This window comes from Chiloscyllium plagiosum, chromosome 16 (assembly GCF_004010195.1).
Source record: "Chiloscyllium plagiosum isolate BGI_BamShark_2017 chromosome 16, ASM401019v2, whole genome shotgun sequence".
In the NCBI taxonomy this organism is placed as follows: domain Eukaryota; kingdom Metazoa; phylum Chordata; class Chondrichthyes; order Orectolobiformes; family Hemiscylliidae; genus Chiloscyllium; species Chiloscyllium plagiosum.
In genome coordinates this window covers 14,465,387-14,471,588 of record NC_057725.1, presented here as the reverse complement: position 1 = coordinate 14,471,588, position 6,202 = coordinate 14,465,387, and positions in this window count along the sequence as shown.

The following is a 6,202-nucleotide window of genomic DNA, read 5'->3' as shown; positions in this document are numbered from 1 at the left end:
TTGCAGTTCCTATGCAAGGTAAATTTAATATGATCATATTCGCTGTGATATCTCCAATGCTAATATATTGAAAATGATCCAGAGAATAATAATTAATATGATTCTGGTGTCTTGGTCACAAAGAATGAAATGGCTTTCTAAAAGGAGACAAAATCCTGTTTATTAAAAGGGTGTGTTCAGTTTTAAGTTGAGTTTATAAAGGTTGTGAAATCAATAAGTATCAAGTGACACCAAACGATGGAACTTTATAGAAGTCTGAATGACACGGACGATGCAAGGTTTGTGGCAGAGATAGATGAACCCACCTCATGTCTGGACAATTTGCTCCATTTTATTAACCTTTTGTTTAACAGTAAGGTGAGTTGCCGATTAAGTGGGTTTATTGCTTGCTAATTCCCTTTTTTAACAACCTACCTCATCCCATTAATATTCAGGTTTCTATCTTACCAAATGCACCAAACAAACTAGATGTTGTGAGTTCCAAGCTAGGTGTGGAAGTCAGAGTGGGTACCTAACAATGTCAGCTCACCATTTGGTCCAAAGGACCTCTATGTTGAACACTAGGCACCAACATCTCAGCACTGTGGGCATTGGCCATATGGATGGGCACCTGTCATTGGCATCCAACATGTGCAGCCTCTAAGAACTCTCATGGCACATCTCGGATCCACTCGCTGGGCACTTCTGCACTTTAATACTGCACTCAGGGTTAGCACTGGTAACTCTTATTGTACAGCTACAGGAAGGATACTGTGTGCTCATGGACTGGACCCCAGGCTGCATCTCTGGACTCTTGGCTTGCACTCATAGTGGTCTCTCACTTGAGCCTACCTGGGTGCTCACAGCATCCCTGCTTTGGATTGTCATAGAGTCACAGAGTCATAGAGTCCTACAGCACTGAGACAAGCCCTATGGCCCAAACTGGCCCATGCTGACCAAAATGTCCATCCACTCTAACTCCATTTCTCTACATCTTGGTCCAATGCATCGCCTTCCCTTACCTTTCATCCCTTCAGCCAGAGATATTGGGCTCATTATAACATCTGTCTCGTTTTGCTGTTTAGCACAGAAATAAGGGCAGGAAGCTTGTCATGGTTGTCAGCAGGACTCTGTCAAGTCAAGGGAGGTAACCTTTAGTCAGGGATTCCCAGGCTAATAACACAAGGGCAACATCTTATACCAGTCTAAGGACATGGATATGGCCAGTTAGTCACTTGTTCTAGTCAGAGTCAGGACAATCTCTTCATAAGGGGTGGGGAGCTGATGACCAGGAACCCACTACCCTTCTGAACTCTTTCTTCCACATTGGGTGGGTGCTGTTGTCTTTCCAGAATGAGAGACAGAGGCAGGTAATAAGGGAGATGATTGTAGGTGCCACAGCTATTACTTTTGGTGCAGTTGAGGAGGTATCCTGACTAGACAATGCAGATGGCAGATGGGGTTAGTGGTGTCAGTGGGTAAGATGTGAAGGTGGTGAAGGCAATAGTGACATTGGTAGAGCATGAGACTTGGTAGGTGGTGGATACAGTGAGTGATAGATTGAGTGTGAGGTAATGTCCCATTCAGCAGGATCTCCAGGACCCTGCCTGCAAAACCAGGTGACGGTCTCCCCTCTGCACCATGTCCAGGGCAAATGTCTCGAATCATGAAGGGCAGGTCCGCACTGACTGCTTGTCTGGGTCCTGCATGGTTTCAAAGATGGCGCAGCATCAAGGAATGCAAGTAAATTCTGGGCAATCCGCTGAGTGGTGAATGATACAACTAAGACTCAGACAGAAAAAGTAGGCATCAGCTGAAAATGTTTGAGGTGCTACAAGTTAATGGCCATGTGGTGTAAAGACCAAGAACATATCAATGTACAAAATAGGAGAAGGAGTAGGCCACTTAGCCCTTTGAGCCCATTTGGTAAGATCATGTCTGACATGATTGTTGTGATGTCAATCAAATCCTATAAAACAGAGCTGACGCAGGAGTGGAGAAGTTGGAAAGATGATAAGAATGAATAGTATACAAAATTTACAGTTTGTCCATATGCAGTAAATGATGTTTGGGTAATGGCACATTAGTCATGGCTTAGTTGGCAGCACTCTCCCTTCTGAATCTCAAGGCCCAATCAAAGATGGCGGTGCAGGTAAGGTAGGCAGCAGATTGTGGTGACAGGTGAAGCTATTCATTGTATTTTACCATGTTGTTCATTGTAGAGCACAAGTGACAATAAATCATCATTCATTCATTCAAGGTCTGGAGCACAGAAGCCAATGTGGATACTTCAGTGCAGTACTAAGAGAGTGCAGTGCATTTTGATATGACACTGCACTTTCACCACACGTAACCTGAGAGTAATTTGAAGTTGACACTGGGTGGCAAACGGCTCTGTGCTCCAGCAATGGCAAACATTGAAATAATGATAATGAAAATATCAGTGATTAGCATGGATAATCGGCCTCTGTGGCCATTTAGCAAATAAAAGCTGAGTGCACTGTTTTTTGTGCTCCTGTCTGCCCTATTCCACTTGGATGCATTGTCTATGAGACAGTGATCGTAAAATTATAGCCATTAAAATACTTCTGCTCCAACTAATCTGGAGGGAAACAGCGCCAGCTGAGTGAAGTCTAAAGCAGCTTAACGAAAGTAAAAGCTTTTATTAGAAGCAACCTCAGAGAAATAAATGGGAAAGCGATAAGCTCATTTCAAATAAAAATATAATAACGTGAAACAAAGAATGAGATTCCCTCAATATTATTTTTGATGTGTGGTTTTTAAAAAAAAAATCCAAGGACTTAAATTTCCTGAAGGTTTATTGGGCAAAATGTGATGGCACTGAAATATATGAAGCTTCAGTGTGATGAATTTAGGGGAGCTACAGAGATAGGACTGGAGATTGGGACCAGCTGGGTAGCTCTTTCGGGATCCAGTACAGACACAGTAGGCTGAATGGCCTTCTTCTGTGCTGTAAAATTCTATCAAAGTCCCAGGTTATATCCCTCATGCTTGTGATTTAATTGATGTTAGCTAGTGTCACTAACAGAGATACCATCCTTACTTTCAGTCATCAATTCATGGCATTACAGAAGGAATTAATTTGGCCTATCAGGTCCATCCTGGTTTCCTGTTGAGCAGTAGTCAGGCCTATTCTTGATTGACAAAGTCAAGTACATTAGAGAACAGACAGAAAAGTGGATTTGAGTTCACAATCAGATCAGCCATGCATGATCCTGCCAGTCTGCACTGAGTAACATATTCCCTGTCCCCCCATGGTCTGTCCACCATCTACAAGGCAGAAGTCACAAGTGTGATGGAATATACTCCATTTGTCTATACGAAAAGCAGCTCCAACGGCACTCAAGAATCTTGACACCATCCAAATCAAATCATCCTGTTTGATTGGCTGATTTCCATAACTAAGGCTATGAAGACTACCAATTTGCCATGTTCACATTCATTTCCTTCATTACTGACATGCAGCAGTGTGTACCATTGACAAGATGCACTTCAGTAACTCACCAAAGCTCGTCCGACAGCACTTTGTAAATCCGTGATCTCTATTTCCAAGAAGGACAAGAACAACAAATGCATGAAAACACCACAACATCCACGTTGCCCTCTAAAACCACACACCAATCTGACTTGGTTGACTTTCCTTCACTGTAGGCTGGTTTCAAATCCTGGAACTGCCTTTCTAATAGCACTATGGTCACCTTACATGTGAAGGACTGCAGTAGTTCAAGAAGACAGCTCACCAGCAATGTCTCCAATTAGAGATGGGTGATATGTGCTGGCCTAGCCAGTCATATCCACAAACTATGAATGAATTAAAAATAAGCAGGAAGGAACTCATAAAGCTGAATGACCTACTCCAGCTCCTAATTTATATGTTCCTTTGTTCATTCCCCCTATCATTACCCCTGTAGCTCTATAAGTTTATTTCACTCGTGTCCATTTAATTTCCTGTTGAAGTCATTCATTGTCTCCACTGCTACTATCCTCACAGGCATTGTATTCCAGAATATTACCACTTGCTGTGTAAAGAGGTTTTCCTTGGTTATGGAAACTCAACTCTGATTCCTAACTGCAAGCCACTGCTTCACGATGGAAGATTGCACATATGAAGACAGGGCCAGGGGGAACTGTCCTGTTCCCTCAGAGATGATTAGGAGAAAGTGAGGCCTGCAGGTGCTGGAGATCAGATTTGAAGAGTGACTTTGCAGGTCTGGGAGAATGTGGCTCTGAGCTGTTGCAGGGCTGAGCAGCTGTGCTTTTCCATCACCACACTCTTTGACCCTCAGAGATTGTTGCCAAAATATATGCATAACAAGGGATAGTTATTTGGGTGAGATATCACAAGACAGTGTGTCCCCAGGAAACCATGTTCATAAACACTGTTTTCAGAAAAAAATTAGCTAAGGAAATTTCAAAAAGAAGAAAATTCAGGGAAGGGTTAGGGTTAGGAATTCATCAGGGGACATTATTAATGGTTTTGCTTGTGTAGAATTCAGATGGTGCCTGGTCCAAATGAATTAGCACAATAAACATGACATTTTATTGCAATGAAACCTTAGAGTTGTATGTATGAGTGTGTATGAAAAATATAGTGGAACTACTGCTTTAAAGATGTGAGGAGATTAAAAGAGAGCGTCAGAATCTGTATTTCCAAGTCAACTTTCATGTTTTCAGTATATGGAGAAGTTTACATACTGCAACCTGTCAAACTCACTTCACCCTTCATCTTCCCTTTTATGTCTTTTGTTGCTTCATATCACAATGCATGGGTTTTTCTTCTGACTTAGTGCAAAATATTAGCCAGTCAACATTTTAGAAACTTTGGCATGTGTGTTAAGGTCATAATTTAGAGGCATAAACAGAACATTTAATCACGAAATCAAGTTTGTACTCTGCAAGGTACATATTTCTGAAAATGGGAAAACATCGGATGTATTGGGACTATGTCTGCTGGCTATGCTTTTGTATATGAATTTATGATCTAATGTTCTCTTCAATTTTTTTTGACTGGTAACATAATTATCTCAGAAGTTTCCATTGAGCTCTCCTAAATATCTGTAGCACTCATTTTCTCCTAATTGGAGCAAATGTTAACATATTCTCCATAAATATTGTACTGATTGTTTGAAAATTTAAAGAGAAAATTTTCTAAACTGATGATTTTGCAAGTGAGTTCAAATCACTTTGAAAGCTATAGTGCAAAATGTTTAAGTATTCTATGAGGCGCTGTTCTCTTTGTTTTGATGAATAATCATTATGTTAAATTATTTTTCAGAAGTTCCTTTTGGATTGTGGACAGTCACGTGGATAAGTTATACAAACCTTTGGTTTTGAAAGAATGTGAAAACAAAATACATACGGACATAAGAATATGGAGCAGGAGGAGGACATTTGGCTCATCAAGACTGTGCTGCCAGTTAATAATGTCATGCTGTTCTTATGATTCAATAACCTCAAATCCACATGCTCGTCCTTGGCAATCTTTCAACCCGTTGCTTATCAAGTCTATCCACCCTTGTCTGAAAAATATTCAAAGACTCTCCTTCGCCCCATCTCTTCAGGGAGAAAGTTCTAATAGCTCACTCACCTCCGAGACCAGAAAAGTCTCATTGTCTCCATTTTAAATGGGTGACCCCTTATTCTTAAACAGTGACAACACTGAGTCCTAAACTCTACCATAAGAAGTATATCCTTGCTTACTATGATCTGCCTGTACTGCTCACAAACCAAGCTTTTCACTGTACTCAGGTACATGTGACAATAACTCATATCAAATCAAAAAGAAACATCCTCTACACAACCGCCCTGTCAAGACCCCCAGGATCTTATATGTTTCAGAAACATATGCAACAGAAATAAAATATATATAAATGGCCTGGAAGAGGGGTTAGAAGGTTGGGTGAGCAAGTTTGCGGATGATACGAAAGTCGGAGGAGTTGTTGACAGTGAGGAAGGATGTGGCAGGTTACAGCAGGATATAGAGAAGCTGCAGAGCTGGGCAGAAAGGTGGCAAATGGAATTCAATGTAGCCAAATGTGAGGTGATTCACTTTGGGAAGAATAACAAAAAGATGGGGTACTGGGCTAATGGTCGGATACTTGGTAGTGTGGATGAGCAGAGGGATCTTGGTGTCCATGTACACAGATCTCTGAAAGTTGCCACCCAAGTAAATAGTGCGGTGAAGAAGGCATATGCCGTACTG